Source organism: Carettochelys insculpta, chromosome 1 (genome assembly GCF_033958435.1).
Source record: "Carettochelys insculpta isolate YL-2023 chromosome 1, ASM3395843v1, whole genome shotgun sequence".
Lineage (NCBI taxonomy): Eukaryota > Metazoa > Chordata > Testudines > Carettochelyidae > Carettochelys > Carettochelys insculpta.
The window spans coordinates 63,519,755-63,543,316 of NC_134137.1; positions in this window are offsets into that span (position 1 = coordinate 63,519,755).

Below are 23,562 nucleotides of genomic sequence, written 5' to 3' on the forward strand. Positions count from 1 at the left end.
GTTGGGTAATCTGATAGCTTCCTGGGCCTTTTGTACAGCAAGAGTTAGAGCGAGAATGTAGACTGGGATGGATAGTCTGGCCTAAAGACTGTAAGATAGGGTAGAATTTGGCCTCAGGAATCTTGAGTGGCTTAGTTTTTGCAAATTCTGCAGTATACTAAATGTTCTAACAAAAATGTAAGTTATGTCCATTTTATTTGGAATTTATAGGATGTGTGATTTTAGGACTTACACTTCAAGGGAGCCTTTGGAGGGAAAATTATTTGAGTGGAGCTGTTTAGAGTAAGTGGGCTATATGTATGTTGTATGGCTTCTTTAGTTCTCTACATATTTTGTGGGGTCACGCTTAGTTTTCTATGGTTTCCATTGACTGAGTTCTTAATTAGTAGAGGTGCCTATTGTAGCATAATCACATCTAGAGGACTTGTAAATAAAGCAGAATAAGACGTAAAAGGCCAGACTTGACTGTTAGGATCATTTAGTCTGAATTCTGGCATAAAACAAGCCATAGAAAGAATAAAAAGGCTTGTGGCACCTTATAGACTGTTTTCTGGAGTATAAGCTTTCATGGGCGAACATCTGCATGTATCTATATGCAATGGGTGAGGGATAGCTCAGTGGTTTGACCACTGGCCTGGTAAACCCTGGGTTGTGTGCTTAATCCTTCAGGCTACAGCTACACGAGCCCAAAACTTCGAAATGGCCATTTATATGAGTGGCCCATTTAGGGATCTGGGGCAAATAGATTTAAAAAAAAATCATCTGTCAGAGATGGTGATAGGTCCTGCTGTGAGTGTAGAGGATGGGACTCAATGACCTCTCATGTTCCCTTCCAGCTCTAAAAGCTAGGTATATCTCCATATAAAAAGGTGCTGTGGGCCTTCTTGTTTTTCAGATACAGACTTACACAGCTACCTGTCTGATACAAGCCATATAATTTCCTCAAGAGACTCTTGCACCCAGCCCATAACTTTAATTTGAGCTAGTGTCTAGAATAATAAATATGAATATACCTGTATGATACATATAATTTAGACTCTTTTGAGACATTTCATTTTGTTTTCTTTTGCTTAATTTTTTAATTAAACAACTAACCCCCTCTTTTTCTCTCACAAAAGATTTGCATCAGTTTTTACATTTTCCACAGTAAATCCTTTTGGTATAATTTGAAGAACTACCTTCTGTGGATTGTCAATTTACATAATCCTATTTCCTTCAGAAACACAAAACACAATTAAAACAAATTAAATGAAACAGCTTCTCTGCATTGTGAAAGTGTCTTCAAAAACAAGCAAAGCCACTAAGAATGAACTAATTTTGATTTGAGAAAACATTTTGAAATAAGTTGGTATTAATGAACATTTCATTCCTAGTTGTTACTTACCTGGCATATTTCTAATCTGACATATGATTAAAAGGCAAATAAATTGTTTATGGGGAGTTAAGATTACCTGATGATTACTCATGGTCTTACTAAGTTCAGCAAAACTCAAACTTCTGAAAACAAGAAAACACAGCATTGAGGTAAATACTCATAGAACTGTGACACTTCACTGGAATTACCTGTATGTGTCCCAGCTGCCTTCCCTCTGTTACATGGAGCTGTACTGGATGGTGGAGGAATAAAGTGGAGCAGTTTGGAAGAGCCATAATTATCTTCTGCGAAGATTTGTGGATTAATATGAGGAGCTGTGATTGTGATATGCTGAGATCTGGGTCTGAATACCATATATGTGCTATCAAAAGAAAGAGGTCCCAGTGGTCATCATTTTAATACAAAATTATGTAGGTTGTGTCAGGAGCAGAGCATTGGGGTTATCTTGTTATGGGTATTGTCAAGAGTGGGGTAGGACATGAGAACAGTGGAGTAAATGATGGGCAGGAGAAAGCATAGGCAGATTGAGTCCTGTATACAAATGATTTTGTAAGGGCTGCAAACGAGTATGAAGTGACTAAAATTGACAGGTGTGGCCAGGGTAATAGGCTCCGTTTTTATGCACAGTTTATTTTCTCTCAGGAAGCATTTACATGTGTAGTTTATTTTTCCTTTCAGACCTTGTTTTGGCACCTTCTGGGTACTTTGCTGCTGTACTCAGATCACATTTCCCCCACATTTCCTGATGGAGGCTGATTGGCGCGATAGCACAACCTTTTTAAATTTGTGATTCCTGCCCCGGGTTAGATTTGAACTTTCAGTGAGTGAGTTGGTGCTTAATGTTAAGGACCATAACTAAGGATACAATTGTCACTTTTCAGAACCTCCACAACTACTTCTGCAGAAGAGCTAGAGCCGATGCTGTGGCCAATCCCAGCCACCCTTGGGCTGCTGGTCAGCCCTGGAGCTGCTGAACAGTTAACTATCAGCCAGCCTCAGGCCTGCCAGAGTCTTGCTCCCCTGCCCACTGCGGCAATGGCTGGGGTTGTGTCAGGTCCCCTGGTGTTGGAGCAGCAGCGGTCAGCCCCTGCTACAGGAGCAACTGCAAACCTGTCGCCTCTTTCTTTGTCTCTGCCCAAATAATTGTAGTAAAAGTCAGGGACAGAACACAGGTCTCTACACATTTTTGTTTGCCTGTGACCTCTCCATGATTATTACTAAAAATACGCATGACATCATCTCAATCCTAACCCTAACATACGCTGAATGCTCAGTCCTTTGGCTCAGAAACTGATTTCTTCTGACTGTGCCAATGATCTGTGTCATTCATTGGGCACACGAGTCTAGTATGCCTAACTGGAGAAACAAACTCTTCTCAAAAAACATTTTAATTTAATCTCCCTCCAAAGGCTTGTGAGTGACACAAGCTCTGCTGGGGAATTTTTAGACAACCTGAGACCCTGGTGCTATGGACTGACCCTGGGTTTGGGTCTATCTGTGAGCAAAATTACATGTCCAGTTCACGTCAGTTTAAAAAAAAAAAAGATTTTTGGGGGGGGTGTGTTTCAGGAAGCGCAGGGTCAAGTCTGGAACACTGACTGTACCCCATGCCACCAAGAGACACTTCTAATTTCAAGGTAATTCGATTAACTGTGCCAATGTTAGAACACTTAGAATAGTGGCTTTAAATGGAAAGCTGGTCAGGAAACACAGAAACTTGTGCCCCAGAATCAATTAGAATCTCACATGAGACTCCCCAGACCTCTGAGCTAGATGCCACTTTCCCCATTACACACAGATATCCCAGTCTCCTAGAATTTACTGACAGCTGGTGGCTGAACTCCCTACATTAGTCCCTTCAATCTTGGTTTTAATCAGCGGACAGTCTCATTAAAATGTCCAGATTTTCTCCAAGTCCGGCAGGTCCAGTCCTCTGTGGCATTAATTAATATGCTGACCAGGCCCCTGCTCAGGATGCTTGCTCATTCCTCTTGACTGAAGACCTGCATGCCTCGATTTCAGTACTGTTTTGTTGCTATTGTGGAAGTATAACACTGTATAAGTATAACGTTGTATAAGGGGACATGCTGGATACATTGTATATGAGAGGGCATGCCAAAACATGTTACAAAGTATCTGAGGGAGCACACGTAGGGACAGTTAGCTTTTGAATGGAGAAGCAATTAAGATGGAGCCAGCAGGTCTAAGACGCAGGCATCAGAATGGAAGGTGTGAAGGGCAATTAGTTAAGTTAACTGGAAGCTGTTAAAGGAGATTGTTAAGGGTGGCAGGTAATTGAAGATACGTGACTGGTCTCAGGGATCTCGAAGGGTGGTGACTAAAATCTTTTTCTTCTTTTATCTGTAACTTCTCTGTAACTTGGTTCCAAAAAACTGTATAAATTAAGAGACACAAGCCCCACTCGGGGGGCTCACTTCTAAATGTATTAGCAGAGTGGCTTTGCTAATAAAACAGAGTGGTCTGATAAATTGTGAGTCTGAGTCAAACTTTGACAATTTGGAGGTTCCACCGAGATGGCAAGCGGCTTCGCTGAGGCTGTGTGATCCCTGACTGCCTTGCAGGACGATCGTGGCAGCCGGCGCCTGGACGCTTAGTCCAAGCGATCCTCCACAAGACAGAAAGGTACACAGCAGCAGCTCAGTCTGCGCCATTGAACTTGTTGGTTCCCACTCTGTTCTGGTAGGGGTCTTTGGATCCAGCTTCTGGAATCAGACGTCTCAGGTAATTATTATTTTTGTGCTTTAACCGGTTTGAGGACTGTCTTGTCTTTGTGTCTATCCGTCTTCCCTGTGGTGTGTGTGTGAATCTGGGAGCCATCTCTGTCCGGAGACTGGCTGACCAAGGGGTCCCCGTCCCCACGGTCTGAATAAGTGGAATCTGCACAGCTGCAGCCGCACCACGCCTTGGGTATAACCCCTGGTGTGAAAGCAAGGGCAGTTGAGGCAGTAGCCTGTGGGCTCCTTTCTGTGTGTTGCACCGGGTACCGCTCTGCCGAGCCCGAATTTCCTTCTTGTGTGAGTGCTCTGTGAAGTCCTCCTGGATGGGTAATCAGAAGTCTAAGGTAGAACAGTTCCCTAAGGGAACTCTGGCTTATTTTATGTATTTTAGGAGGGGTCCGGACTCTTGTAGGTTTCTTGAAAAATGGTCCAAATTAGCTCTAGAGAACCCCAAATTACAGTGGCCACTGTTAGGTTCTTGGGACAAGGATCGAGTGGACGCTTTAAAAAGCAAACTCGTCCTCCCAAAAACCAAATTGGAGAGAGGAGAAGTAGACTGTTTCATGCAGTGGTGGGAAGAGGCAAATCGTAGATGGACTGAGTCAAAACTCACCTCTCTTAAAAATTCTATCAAAAAACTAAAAGTTCAATTGGATGCAGTCTCTCCCACCACTAGTCCGAGCGCTCCCCTTTGCCCAGTCCTGTGCAATGATCCGGATCAAACCCGACCCCCACCATACTCCTGCGCAAATAAGAAATCAGAAAAAGAAAAATCTTCAGTGACTACAGATAATGAAAGTGAAGAAGATACCCTCATTGGCCTTGCAGCTCTGCAAAATATTATGAAGAAGAAATCCAAAGCAGACTGCAAAGATTCTCTTGACATCTCTTCTTGGAAAAGAGAACCTGATGGGAGGTTAATGAGAGACTCTGATCAAACTGTTGTGGCACCCTTACGAGTCCTTAAGATGGGAGAAAGTGAGTCCATATGGGATTATAAGCCCTGGACTCGTATGGAACTTTTATCTATAGTTAAAGGTTTTCCCAAACCACAGGAAAACTCTGTCAAATTTGCTGAGGAGTTTCTGTTAATCTGTGAAACCTATGAACCCTCTGAGACAGATCTCCTCCAACTGTGCAAATTGTTAGCTCCTGCCAGTTATTATGAAAAATGGTTGGCTGCCGCAGACTGGCCAGCTGAGGCACGCCACTCAACCATAAAAAGTACTGGCCCAGATTCTGCATACAGAGACCGGTGTATGGCTCTTTGGAAGCGCCTGCATCAAGCCATTCCCAAAGTGTGGTCTCCTAAAACAAACTGGACAGCAATACGTTGCTGTAAGCAAGGGCAAGGAGAAAGCCCAGGCGACTATAGGTCCCGGCTAACTGATATTTTCCTACAACATTCAGGAATACAAGAGCCCGATGTAAATGGGCAGGGGGCCTTGGCACATGCATTTGTTGATGGTCTTCTCCCTGCCACAGGCAGCATGTTAAAATGAATGAGTGTGGGATGGGAGACTGAAACCATGGACAAATTGCTGGCAGTAGCAGAGCATTGCCACCGCACTTTAAAAGGAAAGGAGGAACAGTCCTCCCAAAAGTTAATGGCTCTGCAGATACAGCATTATTCAGGGCTAAGCAGACCACACCGGGGACAGGGACGGGGTTGCGGAAGGGGGCGGGGGGCTGGATTAACTGGGGTTTGTAACTACTGTAAACAGCCTGGACACTGGAAAAGAGAGTGTCCCTAATAATTGTATGGGAAATCAAGTGAACCCCCCGCTGGTTCCTCCAGCTGATCCCCAACCCTATTTTTTCACCCCAACAATGACGGGATGCTGGGGAACCTCAGAAAGTTTTAGCTCCCTTATTACCTCTGTCCCCTACTGGAGAATGTGTCCTGACTGTAAATGATCTCTCTCTCCCTTTCCTTGTTGATACTGGAGCTTCTCTTTCTACAATCCGCACCACTGACTTGCCTGTGGTTCCCCGATCTGGAAAATCTGTGTCTGCTGTTGGCATTACAGGGATCCCTACCTCTTTTCCCCTCTCAAAACCTTTGTCTATTAACATGCATTCCTCCTCTCTGATTCCACCCCTGCAAACCTGCTGGGACGGGACTTACTATGCAAACTTGGCTGTTCTATTTACTGCTCCCCAGATGGTGTCTATCTGCAAATCCCTCAGTCTTCCTTATGTGATTCTGTAGCCTCCCTGCTGTCTGAAACTTCCCTCTCCACTCCGGTCCCTTGCTGTCCCTTAACTCCATCCCTAGAACACCTAATCTCTCAGGTTCCTTCCTCCCTATGGCCATCTCACCCATCTGAAGTGGGCCGATTAAATACTGACCCAGTTCGGATTACTGTAGACAATTCCAAACCTCTGCCTCGCCTGTCTCAGTATCCTTTGAATCCTGAGGCAGAGGCTGGGATTGCTCCAGTTATATCTGCATTAAAAGAACAAGGAATTATTGTCCCTTGTTCCAGCCCCTGTAACACCCTAACCTCCCAGTTCAAAAGGCTGATGGCAAATCGTGGCGATTTGTTCAAGACCTTCGAGCTATTAACCGTATTGTCATACCTTCTTTTCCAGTGGTTCCTAACCCCGCTACAATACTAGCATCTATTCCTCCAAATGCAACCCACTTTACTGTTGTAGATTTGTGCTCCGCTTTCTTCTCTGTCCCAGTTCACTATGGACAGACTTGCTGCTTTTCTATTGGAAGCCAGCCAACATCCCTAGTCGCTATTTCCATTTCCATTGGCTTGCCCCAAACTTGAATTGTGTTTTTGATTCCTTTGCTCTCACAGCTAGTGTCTGAGCTCATGGCCCAAAATCCTTGCTGCTGCTTCCTCACGCATTTCCAACTCATGGACCTGTTCCACATCGCTTGCTGGTGCACTTTTCTGTTGCGGCCGGGCATCCCCTTAGCTCTTTTTGCAATGAAGTGATCTCAGACTGGATCATCCTGTACTGTTGTGTGTCATCCCAGTCAACTTTTGCTGCTAGCCTTCAGAGCTCTTTCCCATAGTGAGAGCATTTCTCCAGTACGGTCTCCTTTTCTGGTCTGAAAAGGCTCTGCAACCCAACCCTTCATGTCAGAGTAGCTCAAACTGTAGCACGAATGCCATTTCTAGGGCTTTGTAATCTGCCTGTACCTGGGGAGGGAGAGGCATGTGCAAATATGCTTGGACTTGCCTTTCAACAGCAGCAGCAGAAAAAAAAATCCTGCGATTTCTCTTCCTCGGATCACTGGTTCACTCTTGCAGCTCCTCCGAAGTGTCCTATCCAGGAACTCTAATCAGCATCAGTCCTTGCAAATGGTTCAGGGCAAAAAGCAGGCATTTTAGTCTGCCTCATCCCATTCCAGAGACTCCATGATTGTCCATCTGTCTTGGCTTTCCAGAGGGCAAAGAATGTTGGCCCATGGGATTGTGCAAGACATTTGGTGGACACCCACAACATGAATCCAGTAGAGCTGTGTCTACGCTGTAGGTGTTGAACCCTGTATGGAACATTTTTTCAGGCTCAAAAACTCTACCCCACAGGGTTCTGGCAGCTTGGGTTTGAGGTCTGGGTTATCATAATTTATGCTTGGACCAGAAGCAGGGCCGCACTTGCATTTGTGTTTAACCCTGGGCTTACATTGCAGTGTAAGCATACCAAGAGGGTCACAGGTCAATACATGGTGGGACAGATTGTTCAGCATTATTTAGTCAACGCATTTCAGAGAGACCGTTCAAGAAGATGTGGTCCATTAACATCTCATCAGTCTTGGGATCAGTGAGGAGTAAAAAGCTTTGGGCGGTTAGTAGGTTATAGAATGTTGCCATAAGCCATAAATCCAATACCTTTATTCAGTCCATGATTTTTACTGTCTCGTGAAGTCATGGGAAGATAAAATCATAACTCTGGCAGCATGTGTTGGCAGTGGTTTGCCTTTTGTCCCAGGCCTTTGACTGAGTGCCCCAAGAGAGGCCACTTTCAGATCAAATCTTCATTTTCCTCATCACTGAGAACAGCCCAGAGCATGTTTCCTAAAATAACAGTCTAATTCCATAATGATGTTAAATAAAGTTAGGATTATTCCAGCTAGAAAACAGACAGGAATTAAATGAAATAAGACATAAACAGAAACATCATGAATTCTAAGACCATGCAAAACCTCTCTTAGGTAGGATACATCTTGCAGTTATAATTGACTTACAGTATGGCTATTCCTTTCCCATTGCTGACGGGTCTGAGTAAATCATCCTTGTGTCAGTGAAATCCTGTCCTTGTATTTGCATCTTCCTTGTTGACATGTCTGAAAGCCTTTAATTAAAGGATTGACTACCCTTATTAGCATTTTGGACATGAAGGCATTTTCTGAAGACATATGTAGACACTTTTTTGATTACATTTCAGAGCCAGAAGCAATTTTCATTTTTCCAAGATTGGTGGGGATAATCAAAGTGTTGTGTTTCGTACAACATTTCCTGTGATCCCTTCCCTCACCCTTTGAATGATTTTTGAAATTACTGAATATTCACACTTACTGAAAACTATGCATTCTCAGAGTAAAATCAGGGCTTCTAGTGATCACAATCATTTCAGACACAACATAAATTTTCAGTAAAAAAATCACAGAAAATTTCATATAACATAGAAAATGAACCCATCGTGAAGTATGAAAAGCAGAAAGTTTTAGAACTTTCTGCAAAATTGTTTTCCTGTTGCTGACCCAAGGGGTGCATCTACACTAGGAACAAACTTTGAAGTTAACCTCAAAGTTAGGCACTACCTCGAAATAGCCGGCAGAGAGTCTACACACATTTTTCCCTTACTTGGAAGTTAACTTAGGGAGTCCAAATTCGAAGTCCTCACTCCATTCCCAGGAATGGAGTAGTGCCCTACTTCGAAGTTTAACTTCGAAGTAGGACATGGATAGATGCTCAAGTTCTAAGTTCCTTACTTCAAAGTTGTACTTGGAAGTAAACAACTTTGAAGTTATTTTTGTTGTGTAGACACAGCCAAAATGTAATAAAGAGATGTAATGTAGAGATGTAATGGGTGAAACACTGACTCAAAGAGCCCATTGACTTCAAAGGGGCTGGGATTTTACAAGGAGTGTTTTCCTCTGTTTCTTGTCATTTAATATGTAGTAGAACAAAGGAATCCTTTGACTCTGTCTAAAACTTTTGCAGATATACATAACTATTCTGTATATCACTTCAAATCACACCTTATAAAATCAAATTGTATCACCAAAGTCTAAGGTGGGAAGACAGAGATCTATAAAGTCATGAATGGTGTGGTCAAATTGAATAAGGGAGTTTTACCAACCACCAACATAACAAGACAAGCCTTAAGTTGGAACCCATAAGGAAAAAGGAAAAGAGGGCACCTAAGAAATACCTGGCATAGAGACCTGAGGGCAGGTACTAAAAAGGCAGGATATGCCTGGCAGAACAGGAAAAGATCAGCCAGAACAGGGGACACTGGCAAATGGTTGTCAGTGGCCTAACCTCCAAAATGTAGGAGTGGACGGAGCTTATTGCTACGCCTATATCCCTTTACATAACACATGAACTAGTGTCAGCCAAAGGAAATTAATAAGCACTAGGCTTAAAATAAATATAAGGAAGTACTTCACACAACACACAGTCAACCAGGAGAACTTGTTGCCGGGGATGTTGTACGGGCCAAAAGCATAACTGCGTTCAAAAGAGGAATTAGATAAGTCCATAAAAGGTAGGTCCATCAATGGCGATTAGCCAAGATGATGAGATGATCACATTCCTATGCTCTGGGTGTCTCTATACCTCTGCCAGAAGCTGAGGCTGGATGACAAGTGATGGATCATGCAATAACTGCCTCCTTCTATACATTCTCTCTGGAGCATCCGGCACCGGCCACTGTCGAAAGACAAGACCCTGGGTTGGGTTTGGCCCAGTATGGCTGTCCTTAGTTGTAAGGTGATAATTCTCTCCCTTTTTTTTTGTTTGTTTGCCTCTCAGTTGTTTGTTTATTCAAAGCTCATATATAGACACACATGCTTAGATCTCCTGACTAGTTAATTACCTCTGATTTTTCAGAGTAGTAGCAAATACAGTGGCATAACTTCATTTGATGTGGGATTTCATGAAGTACAAGGACCTTTTCTTAGAGGTAAGATGCTTAGAGCCAAAACCTATCCCCTTGCATTAAATTTGGTTGTCCTGTTAGCCCTGATCTAGTGAAATACTAAAGCGGGTGAGCACTGAAGTGCATGAACAGTCCCACTAAAGACAAGGAGACCACCCTCATGCTGGAAGTGCTTAAGAGCATGCATAATTTGGTTGGCCTGTGGCACTGTACTGATATATATGGGGTAATGCTGACATGTAGATTACTCTGGATTTACATCTGTGTATCAGAGAGCAGAATGTTGCCCACTCAGATCCATGGGGTTTGAGGCGCTGATTTCAGTGAGAACAGGCCCTTGGGGAGCAGTGCAGCAGGACCTGATTCAGGACCTGGGATTTCTAGGTACTTCTATATGTTGACAGGGTGACTCACTGTCAGATAGTTCAAGACATCACTGATCTGACCTTATTCCTGACATTCTGTTACTTCAGTCTTACATGGGGGACCAGGCAAGTTTCCTCTTATTACAGGAATTCTGGTAACTGCTCCTTTTTAAGGAAGATTTCTGGGCTTGTTTTGCCTTTAGTCGAAGCCTCCTGGCATCAGTCTCTATTGATTTACCTGTCAGAAATGAGAGCCGGTTGGCGTTAATGCTTGTGGGGGAGTTTGTGCCCCAGGAGAGACAAGGGCTGTGTCTACACTAGAAGCATCTGTCAACAGAAACTCTGTCGACAGAGTGCATCTACACACAATCTGCACTTTCAACAGAGAGCAGCCAGACAGCCCTGCCCTCTGTCGACAGAACGGCTGACTGGAATCTCTGCAAACAGGGCTGCCTGGTGAACCAGAATCCCTCTCTGTTGACAGAAGTGTCTTCACTGCACTTCTGTAGACAGACCTCTGTCAACAGAAGTGTAATTCCTCAAATTTTCGAAGGATAACTCTGTTGAGACAAATGCAGAGCTCTGTCAAGACTGCCAACAGAATGCTTTACGTGTGTAGACACTCTCTGAGTTCCATCAATAGAAGGCCCCTTCTGTTGACAAAACTTTCTAGTGTAGACAGAGCCAAGAAAGGGAGTTCCCTTTGTAAGCTCCTCACTCTTACAAGGAAAGGAGAAAGATCAGATGCTGCTGGAACCTCAGCTCCCACTCATCATAGGGAAACATGGATTAAATGTACAGGTGCCCCAATGTGACTGGAGGGGTAAATATCCCAAGGGCCCACACATTGGCTATCTCCTACTCCACAGAGCTTACCAAGAAAAGGCTGTGTGGCATGAGGATGTGCCATGGAGCTCCTTCCATAGAGAGGATCCTTCCTTAATGGGGTCTCCAGAGCAGCCGGGAGAGTCCTTGTAGCATAGCTCCAATAGAGCTGCACTGACAGGGAGCAGAGGAGCAAGGGGGAAATTAGGGGAAGTCTTATAGTGACATCTTTACCAGACAGCCCCCTTGCAGAGTCCAGCAGCCTTTCAGCTTCTGACTCTTAGCTGTCCTGCCTGGCTTGTAACTGATGATTTGCAATTGCAGAGTTGTAGTGCTTCAGCTCAGTCCCTCTCCATTCCACTTCTCCCTAGATAGCTAAAGTTTGAATCAAATGTGAAGAAATGAAAACAAATGCTTCTCTTTCTTCTAGGACGGCAGCTCTGAGACTTTTTGAAAGCAACCAACTAACAGGATCCTATTTTATTTTATTTTTGGTGACCCATCGTTACAGATATGCACCCTCTGCCTCAGTGCCACATCCCTAAATCTGGCCAGGTATAGAGGGGAATCCTGCAGGGATGGATGTGGTGGCAGGGTTGGAGAAGAAATCTGCCTCCCTCTCACCCTCAGTGGTAGTTCCTGTCTTGCAGAGCTGGGTCCAGCTCCCCGCTCAAGACATTGCAACCTAGTGCATGGGGGTCACAGTGCCACTCAGATTTGGCCCATTCACCCTCCTGGTGCCACATACTCTGCACTAGGAAAGGTGTATATTTTCTAGACCAGGCCCAGCAACAGGTTAATCTGGGTTTGGAAGTAGCAACCCATCCAATTGGGCCTTCGGTAACTCATTAGCTCCTTCCAGCCTTCAACGGACACTTGTGTGCCTCATTAAAAGGGGCACAAAATTAGCAGAGAGACAAACAGCTTGTGGTTAAATAGACTCATCTTTTTGCAGATCTTTTGGCTTCTTCCAGGTTCGTGGGTGTGGACCAGAAGGGCAAACCTCATCCATCTTGGGAAGATGGGAGAAGAACTCAAAAGAGATTTTCCTTCTCCTTAGCTGTTTCCTATCAGCTTTACCAAGGAGGGGCCAATCTGACTCTTAGGTTGCGTCTACACTTGCTCCCAACATCAAAGAGGGCATATTAATCAGGGTGATGGGAGATACTAATGAAGTGATGTGGTGAATATGCAGCACTTCATTAGGCTAATTCTCCCACGTGGCAACTTAGAAGTGTCAAATTTTGAAGTGTTGGCATGCGTGTGGCCATGGGTACTTCGAAGTGCCTGCGCTACTTTGAAGTGCCTCTACTACTCAACATTTTGGGGAACAAAGGCACTTTGAAGTGTCTGTGGCTACACACAAGCCAGCACTTCAAATTTTGACACTTTGAAGTTGCTGCAGGGGAGAATTAGCCTAATGAAGTGCTGCATATTCACCCCAGCACTTCATTAGTAATCTCCCATCACCCTGATGAACATGCCCCTTTCTAAGTTGGGGGCAAGTGTAGACAAGCCCTTAATGTTCTGCTATGTTTGGAGCAAAGCACAAACTCAGCTAGGCAGTGCAAAATATCATCCTGTCAAGGGCTGTTTGATATTGTAGGTAGTCCATCGTGTCCGACGATGATGTCTTGAGCTTCCACAGGCTCATTGGTTGTGGACTCGCATGGGGCTGAGGAGACCAAGCTTTGAGTGGCATGGACTTTCACAATAGGGGGCAAGGGAAATGTCCTGGCTCTGTTGGTGCAGCTGCTGCTGTTGCTTTCTTCCTCTCCTGAGCATCAATGAGGTGTACGCGTCGCTGCTGTTCAAAGGTGTCATACACGTGTCGTACGAGAGCACACCAGCCTGTTTGGTCTTTTGCATGCTGCTCTAGCTGATCTGGTTTTAAACCAGCATGAGCAATGTTGGCCTTTACTCAGTCTTTATATCTCTTGCGAGGCCTACCTTGATTCCTTTTGCCCTGGGATAGTTCACCGTAGAGGAGTTGCTTAGGGATTCTTGACTCCTCCATTTGTATGACATGCCCTGTCCAGTGGAGCTGGGCTTTCAGAATCATGGCTTCGATGATCATGGTTCCTGCTCTACCCAGGACTTCCAGGTTCATAACTCTGTCCTGCCATTGAATGTGCAGTATTGACCTCAGGCTGCATGTGCGGAAGTGCTCCAACAGTTTTGTATGTTTTCTGTACAAGGTCCAGGTTTCATAGGGTCTGGTCAGGACTACAGCCTTGTACACTTTCGGTTTAGTGGACTGTGGGATATTGTGCTGATTCAACACTCGCGCTCTCAGTCATCAGAAAAAAGGACTTCAAGGATGAGCCTTTCAAGCGTCTTGGTTTTAGCATTCAGATGACGAAGGTTGAAAAGTGACCCATCAAGTCTGTATTTTATGTAGACTCCATGGTCCAGGTCCCTGACTGCGTGGCTGAGGACACGTGAAAAAAAGGTTGAATAACGCACCCTTGCTTCACATCATTGCAGATCTCAAATGGATCTGAGGACTCGCCATTTGTAATCGTGGAAGAGGTGTATGAAGTTAATGAATCTTTTCAGGCAGCCAAGTTTTGAGAGGAAAATCCATAGGGCTTCTCTGTTGATGGTGTCAAACGCCTTGGTCAGGTCTATAAAGACTGTACAGATCCAAGTTCTGCTCTATGCACTTTTCCTGGACCTGATGAACAACAAAGATCACGTCAATGGTGCTACAGCCTGGGCGAAAACCACACTGTGCCTCTGGTAGCTTCTCCTCTGAGATGCTGGTGATCAGATGGTTGAAGATAACTCGAGCCAAGATCTTCCCAGCAGTACAGAGATGGGAGATGCCCTGGTAATTTCCACAGTCAGCTTTGTTGCCCTTGTTCTTGAAGAGTGAGATGATTGTGACATCCTTAAAGTCTTTGGGCATGTCTTCTTCTTCCCAGATGCTTATCAAGATGTTGTGAAAGGCTTCAAGTGACACTGGTCCTGCTGCTTTGAAAATTTCAGCAGGGATACCGTCCATCCCAGGGGCTTTGACAGAGCTGGTCTGGCTGATTGCCTTTTTTGACCTCACCCATTGTAGGGGGCAGGTCAAGACTGTTCATTTTGGGTTTCTGAGGGATGTGGTCTAGGGCCACAGGTTCGACAATGGAAGGTCTGTTGAGAAGGTTGCTAAGTGCTCTCTCTACCTATTGTTGATGCTGTTCTTCTCCCTCAGAAGGGTCATGCCATCTGCAGACAGGAGAGGCGTAGGACTTGGCTTTGAAGGTCCATATATAGCTTTGATAGCACTGAAGAACATCTTGGAGTTCTTGATATACACATTACACATCAGAATCCAGTTCTCTTTGGACCACAGAACAAAACTCTGTTCTTTCTCACCAGGGATTTTTTTTCATTTTGTTTGGTTTCTTTGTGAGGCAGCAAACAAGGAGTCTGTCTTTACTGAGCAAAGTTTTACACTGATTCCAGTGTTTCTGTTAGTTAACTATGCTCTATGGCATGGTCTAAATCTCTGATACAATAAAACACTGTATAGTTGGGTCTACACGGCGCGGCTTTCCTAGCAGATCCATACTAATGAGTAGCATCAAAATTGCAAATAGCCACCAATTAGCATGGTCCCATGGCTCATTAGCATAGCTGCACTAGAGCTCGGTCTCGGCAGAGCAGGGAGCTGGTAGTAAAGAGGCCATGTGTACATGCCCCTGCATAAGGCATTTTTTCAGGCATGAGGATCTGGCAACAGAGGGGCTTTTTGCCAGTACGGGCACATCCGCATAGCCTCTTTACTGCTGGTACCCACCTCTGCCAAGACTGAACTAGCACGCAGCTATGTTAATGAGCTGCAGGACCATGCTAATAAGCGGCCATTTGCAATGTTGAGGCTGCTCATTATCATGGATCTACCAGGTAAGCTGTGCCATGTAGACCCAGCCTATATGAGTAGAGCTGGAGAGTTTTTTTACTCAATGACAAGACAGAATTGCTGCATTTTTAAAATATTTAGAATGTATTTATTGGAAAAAGCATGATTGAATTCCTTATTTTAAAACAATATTAGTAGGGCTGACAATCAATTTGCAGAGAACAATTTTATTGCCTATCATAGCCCCTTTTTCTGCTTGTAACCCCAGCGGTACTGAGACCACTGACGTGGGAGAGTGAAGTCCCTGTTCTATAGTCTTGACTGAGAGCCAGCTGGCTTTTAGCTCATGTATTATTGCACCGGACTTTAGCCCCTAAGGTCACAGGTTCATTCTCTCCTGCCCACTACCCAGGTCCCTTGGCCTTACATGTTCAAGAATTCTCCTTGAAGAAATAATAAGAACAAATAATTCTGAAAAAATAATTAGAACACAGTAAATGAATGGTTATGCAAATGTATTTTGCCATGCAGTCTGCTTCTGGATTGATCGCTGAGTAGTCATTCAAGAACTCATGATTTTGATATTCAGACTGTTTTGACTGAGTATAAAGAGCAAATATGTGCTTCTCTTCCTTGGTAGGATTCATGTGCCCAGCTAATCAAGTTTCTGCTATGAATATGAACTTAACAGTTTACATGAGAGAGAGTGAGCAGTTTCTGGGATGTTTTCAATGGCCCCAATTTATTTCACTTTGCCTAACTTACCTTTCTGTCTTCTGTGCTATGTCTGACTACCAAAGAAGAACTTCATGACAAGCATGTTATTTTACCGTAATGATGTTCACTTAATTTTCTCATCATCTTGGTAGAGCTGGTTGGAATTCTTTTCACTGGAAAGTCTCTGAGAAAATAGCCTTCTGAATCATACACATATTTTTGGGAATATATTCACATTGTTCAAATTTTTCTGGATTTTTTTTAATCAAAATCCAACAAAAGGAGTCATTTTGGGGTTTCAATTTTATTTTTAACTTTTTTATCATCCTTTGTTTTTTTTTCAGAAAAAAACCAAAAGTGAAATAAAATTAAAAAAACAAAAACAAAGACTCAGAAGATTTTGAAAAAAAAATGTTTCCTTTCAAATTGTGCTGTGTGGGCCCTGTCACCCTGGTCTGGCCCTCGGAAGAAGCCAGCTGGGGGCCTGCATGGGCCACCCACCCACTCTGGCTCTCTCCTAGGGAGCAGCCGGTGGGCAGGCCATGCGTCTCCATCTGCCCTGTGCCAGTCCCAGGCAAACCCACGTAATATTAAAATAAAGATTTGCCATAAAACAGGCTTTAATGGTACTAGCAATATCCTTTTATTTATCCATTAACACAGCCCGGGGTGAACAAATTTTTTACATCAGGCTCCACTTTTAGTCCTTGCAATTAGCAGCCCCCCAACCTGTCTAATGTAATCTAAATCGATGGAAATTTTGGTTATGAAAAAAATCATTTCGCCACGTGTAAGAAAATAAGTCCGTAGAATGTAAAAACTGTATTAATCGAGATATAAACATGAATATACTACATAAAAACAGTAACAGATTTCAACATTTTTAGTGAAATGGATGAGCCTGACAAATAGCAGCCAATCATCCTGCACCCACCTTATGAAATTTCCCCCTCCCCCCTACAAGGGGGCCCACCCCTCAGTTTGCTCACCTCTGGCATAGTCAAATAACTGTTTTGGCTTCTAATCTGCCAGAGTCTATTAAATTAGAGTCATATGGAAGAAGTGAACCTACTGCTATAATTACTCTTTTCCCACTGGTGGCAAAGGGTCTTTTGTCCTCTCATGCCTTAGAATGCTGGGTACCAAATTAGTCTGTTAAAATCCTGGGGGTGAAATTTTCAGGCCAGATCCTCACAGATCCATTGAGATTTGTGAAGAAGCTGGCCCTCAGAGACATTTCTAGGGCAATAAATTATGTGTCTCATCAGAAAAGCTGGACAAAGATGCTAAAAGGTGATAATTATTTAGAATATGTATGGGGAGCCAAGAGGTGGTTGGCAAATATCTCTGACGAGAGTTTTACTAGCAGTGCCTCAGTTTTATCTGTTCAGTTTACAGAGAGAATGTTCACGGTGTGAAGGCTAGAGCAATGAGACAAAATCTACTCTGAGAAAGATAAACATGCGGCATGGTTTGTTTTCTCCTCTTCCCAAAAGGGGAAAAAACTTTGAACCTCGAGGGTTTTCGGTTCCTTTTATAAAACAGGGAATGTTCAGTTTAATTGGTACCATGAAAATTGAAAGTGAAATGTGCACTTCAGCAGAATGAAGTTATTGGAAGTGTCCTTACAATATGGCTCCACATTCTTTGATCTAACTGTACACAAGAGTTTTACAGTTTTCTTCCCATTCGTGTGAGAAACAGAAAAAAACACTGGCTCAGTGCCATGACTAGTGCATGCAAGCTGGAGGTACAAGCCATAAGGGCTGCACCAGGGCATCCAGGCCTGGCAGCAGTACTGTCAGGACAATTGAGTCTCCTGCTGGCAGTACAGTTCTGAGCTGATTATGTGTAAGTACCCAATCTTCTCTCTGTGCTGGCCTCGTTCTTCCCCTCTCTGCATAAAGAGCTGGCGAGGGTAAGTCTACTGTATTTTATCAGGCTGTGTGACGGATTCCCCCATGCTTTATGGAAAATGCATTATGAATATAAATATGCATAACTCAGAGATGCTTTGGACAAAATGTGTCTTGCAACCTATAATTTTCAATGTATAATCCGCTGGATCTGTAAATCCTGTTTTTGTACATTTATCATTTTTTGTGGTTGAAATAATAAGGACTATCTACATATTTGTGTTCCAAATGTTGGTTTCTGTGAAGACCTCAAATGGAGGTATGGCTACCCTATTGTGAGCGTATAGCTTGCGAGGGGATAGGAGTAGTTAGCCAGATAAGGATCTTTAATGGGTATCAGTCCACATCTGAAGACACTGTCTGTTTTCAGACTAACAAGCAGGCAATGAGTGTTTGCCTAAACAGGACATGGACAGGTGAGTTCACTCATTTGACAGTTTCCATGTTGGAATATACTTTTACACAAATGTTTGAGCCGAGATTTTTAATCTATTCAGAACCAGTTCTCGCTTCACTAATATTAACATGTGGCTTCATGCACTGTGTGTTTTTTGCATATTGTATTCCTCATAAAGGAATATTATAGCACAGGGATATCATCCTGCCTTTAGAAAGAGCTTAAAGGATTCATAAAACAAGTCAAATATGTTTTTTTCTCTTTCTTCTTCTCCCTTTTCTTTTGACAATTTCAGAGAAAGAAGCAAAGGTTCAGTTCTTCTGAGGGTGAATGTCTGAGTCCTCTGAAAGCTCAATCAAAGTACAAGTTGAAATCTGTCCTGACACTCTGTAGACTAGCAGATACATTGGAGCATAAGCTTTCATGGGCAAAGACCCACTTCCTCAGATGCATCATGGTCTTTGCAAGCAAAAGTTTATACTCCAATATCTCTGTTAGTCTATAAGGTGCCACAGGACTTCTCACTGTTTTTGTGGATACAGACTAACACAGCTACCCCTCTGATGCTTGTCTTGACACTGACAGTGAGGCATTAATGGACTACTACAGAGGAAACCTTTTGATTTGGGATGGATGCACTGGTTGCAAAAAATCAAGAATTGACATAAACCTTTATGCTAATCTTGAACTAAACAAGAACCTGGTCACTGTTTTCAGTTACACAGAGTTGTGGATGAGAATCCCCTTCATTTCAGCCTTGACCAGGCCTCTCATGGCTGCTCTAAATTCACCCCAAGATCGTGTAAGGTCTCCCAGTGTTGGTTGCACTGGTTGCTGTCCTCCAAACACGATGGATCAGGAGCACCCCAGAACGCCTCACTTTTTGTTTGACTTTTGAGTGGTGCTGGAGTTTGCAAAATTTGAGGATTGTAAGAGTGCCGACTGAAAATGCATCACTCCAAATCAATGTAGTCAAAGGCAAGTTGTCCTTGTAGGACCAAGCAGAAAGAGACAGACTTTTGGAAGTAGGGGCAAGAAATAGAATCTGTGTGGGCTGTGAGACAGGAAGTAGAGCACCAAAGAGATGAATAACCATTTCGGAGCCTTTGTGTTGCTCTGACGCAGTATGTGTTTGAGAAAGGTGACTGCATTGACCATGACTTTGAATTGGGTTAGTAGGAAGGGTTTGTAAATGGGGATGGGGGGTGGACTAACTCTGTGGCTTGAGCTAAACCTAGAGTCATGAGTTCAATGCTTGAGGGGGCTACTTCAGGTTCAGGGACAAATAGATTAAAAATAAATCTCAGGGATGGTGATAGGTCCTGTTGTGAGTGCGGGGGACTGGGCTTGATGATCTCTTAAGGTCCCATCCAGTTCTTTTGGGTGGAGAGGGGTAACTCAAGTGGTTTGACCATTGGCCTTGTAAACCCAGGGCTGTGAGCTCAATCCTTGAGGAGGCCATTTAGTGGTTGGGGCAAACAGATTAAAATAAATCCATCAGGGAGGGTCCTTGGTCCTGCCATGAGCACAGGGAACTGGATTCAGTGACCTCTGGAGGTCCCTTCCAGTTCTATGAGATACGTCTATCTCCATATATTATCCCCTTATTTCTCTCTCCCCCACTCCCTGGACTGATTCAGGGTGTCTTTTCAAGGATAAATCTTTTTTATGCCACTCTTACAAAACTTACTTATAAACCTTCTATTCTTAAATGTACTTTTAAATTTTAAACCAAAACCCAGAAAGGGTGATCGATTACATAACAACATTCATTCATTGCCTTGAGACAGCTAGCAATGCAGAACTAATTGTAAAAGGGGTTGTATGAAAAGGTTCCGTACTAGAGCTATTATTTTGATCATTAGCTGGAAACGTTCAAATGTGTCCGAATGACACTGATGTTTTTCAATACACAAAAGGCAAACCATCTACTTTGGAAGACCGCTTTTGAACTATACAAAAGAGCAACTTTTGGTATACGTGTAGGAACAATGCTTCTCGCTAAAATTCAGAACCTGCTCCTGCTCCAGGGGGAAAGCAGTGGAAGTCTTTGACATTGACTTGAATGGCCTAATCCTGTTTCCATTGAACTATATGTCAGGGACTTGTGAGAATGTATAGGGGGATTAAATAAAATCAGGATTACTTCTTTGAAGGATTTATCTCATCACAGGGTTTTACTTAAGCTGAACACAGTAACATCACAAAGACCATTTTTCTTCATAAATACTGATTAATAAAGTGCCAGCAGCAACCTTCAAAAAAGGGTTGCAGAAAAACTCCCTTGAGATTAAGGTCCCTGATAGAATGTCCCTCCTTCTGAGAGATAGAAAACATTAATTCTCCAAAAACTTATATGAGCACTTTTTTCTCCTCTGCCAAGTGCATGTCAGGACAATACAAAGACAGCAATCTATCGTACCCAGATAATCTGCCATCTAATTATTAGCCACATTTCCCCACCCCCAATTCATATTATTCTACCAAAACACTGGCGACTTTTTGATGCTGGTGTATATTTAATATGAAACAAACCTACTTTGTCAGCTGAGCAGAGTAGGTGAGGTAAACTTTGACCAATGTTTTGTGTAAGGCAGTTACAGAAACTATAAAGTTAGTTCTAAAAGACTGTACACATGGGAGTCAATACATTTCTTTCAAAATCCCCATAAAATTATTAGGCTCAGAATTGGGCCTGATACTAACACAGATCTGGCGAAAATGCTGCGTTAGGTACTATACTCGGCATCTGGGGTTACGGTTTATGAATTCTAGGTGATGCTTCTGAAGTTGTTATGAAATGCTGTATTTTGGACTGCCTCTGCATCATCACTGCAGTAACAACCCATGTGTTCTGGGAGGAGCCCTCACCTCCATCATTGCCACCCCTGGGGCAATGGAATTGCCTTAGAATTCCCAGCAAAGTCTGTGTGCACACCTATCATGTGTTCTGGAAGAGGTGAATGGTAAATCCAGAAAGGCCACATGGCAGGGAGGTGGTGTATTTACTGCATGGCAGAGTCTGAGAAGGCAGCTTTGGTTCTGGTGACTTGGCAATCAGACTTGTGCCTTTGCCTGGTGGCCCGTGAGTGTGACGTTGCCTTGCAGCAGCGCTGGCTCTGTGTTGTGCATGCTGTGGCATCCCCAAGGGCAACTAGAATGTGCATGCTCACTGTATCCCTCTTTTGTCCTGCAGTAGGGAGGCAGTGGTGGAGTGGCTTGTGAGATGCAGCCATAGACAGGAGCTCCTGGAAGCATGCATTGCAGCTTGCCTGACCCAGCAGCCACAGGAACTGTCCACTCTCCTGGTGCCATCCCCAGAGTGCTTCCAGGGGCTCTAAGTCTGAGGCAGGCTCCATTCAGTGTGGACGTGCTATCCTGGAATGGTTCTACCTTATTTCAATGCCTCCCTGTCACATGGCCACACTGCTTCGATTTAGTCATTTCAGAGCAGTCTCCTAGTGTAGACATGCCCTTTCTCCTGTCTACTGCACAATCAGGGAAAGGCATGTTAAAAATCCACAGCGTTTTAAAGGGAGCGGTTGCTTCCAGTCTCTGTGCCCTCTGTGCACTGGAGCTGACATATGTAACCAGAGGGTTCAGTGTTGGGCATTGAGAGACAGTGGCTGGAAGACAGTTGGAGTCAACATGTGTCTGCACTTGGGCTGCATCAGCCTTGGTCCATTCAACATGGCTTAACACTGCCTGGGGAGGTGTTGCTAAGCCACCAAAACGGGGCACCTACATTGGTGGGAGACACACTTAAGTGTATAACATGCCCAAGGTTGAGGCAAAGAGGCATGCGCTGACCTAGTTTTGTAGTGCAGAGCAGGTCTGTGGGTGAATGACACCGCACCTCCTCAGGATTCTGTCTCCTCCCACTGGATAAAACACTGAGGCCGTGTCTACACTAGCACCCCCCCTTTCGAAAGGGGGATGTTAATGAGACGCTTTGGGATATGCTAATGAGGTGCTGCAATGAATATACAGTACCTCATTAGCATAACGGCGGCCGTGGCACTTCAAAAGTGCCGCTTTTGATCATATGCGGCTCGTCTACATGGGGTCCTTTTTGAAAGGACCCCGCATACTTCAAAATCCCCTTATTCCTATTTGGTTATAGGAATAAGGGGATTTCGACATGTAGACAAGCTGCGCGCCATCGAAAACGGTACTTTCAAAGTGCTGCGGCCGCCATTATGCTAATGTGATGCTCCATATTCATTGTAGCACCTTATTAGCATATCCCAAAGTGTCTCATTAGCATCCGCCTTTGGAAAGGGGGTGCTAATGTAGACAAGCCTGACTGCATTACTCAGAAGTTGTTGCAGAGTATATAATAAAATTCAATCATGGTTGCTTTCCCTATACTCAGTAGCTGCATTTACACAGCACTCCCCTTCTGGAAGAGGAATGAAAATAAGCGAGATCAAAAATGCCAGAGAAGTGGAGATTTACATAACTTGCATTTCATTTGCATATTCTTGCCCGATCGTGCTTCTGGAAGAGGCTTTTCTGGAAGCCAGAACAGCCAAGTAGATGGGGTTCCTTTGGGAAAAAAACCTGTTTCCAAAAAAACCCTTCTTCCTGAAATGAGCTCACAAATAGAAGCCTCCAAGTTTAATTCACTCTTGACTTCCAGTTCAGTACCATTGTCTTATAAAGCAGGGGCTTGGAGAGCAGCAGCTATTTACCTGGCTGAAAATAAGCATCCTGTTTAGTGGCTTGCCAGTTTTGTTTTCTGCTCAGAGGGCAAACCAAAAGCCACAAGAATATTGCAATCTGCCGTATGCTGCAAATATTGTTTAATTTTTTGAGAAAGGGAAATGCTGTTATATGTCTGTGTTGACAACACTGTGACACCAGGTCAGTATCAATATAAAACTAGGAATGCGATACAAGAATATAATAATGCAGGTCTATGGAGATGATGCTACATTGTCATATACTGTAGTGGAGAGGTTCCAACCTGTGGGCAGCTGGCGGTGTATAGGGAATTGGCTGCTTCCAGGGTGCTGGCTTGTCCTCCTTGTTTCTAGCTGCTAAATTGCATTTAAAAGCTGAAAAATATATTCAGAAGTTGCCGCAGGGATGCCACATCCACTCTGAAGGGAGCAAGTGACTTGGAGACTCATGAATGGGAGGTGGCAACTGGTCCATGAGATAATCACTGCATTAAAATGAGTTCTTGGCACTGGAAGAAAGATTGAGACAAGGATGAAACATAAAACTGAAATGAAAAGTTGT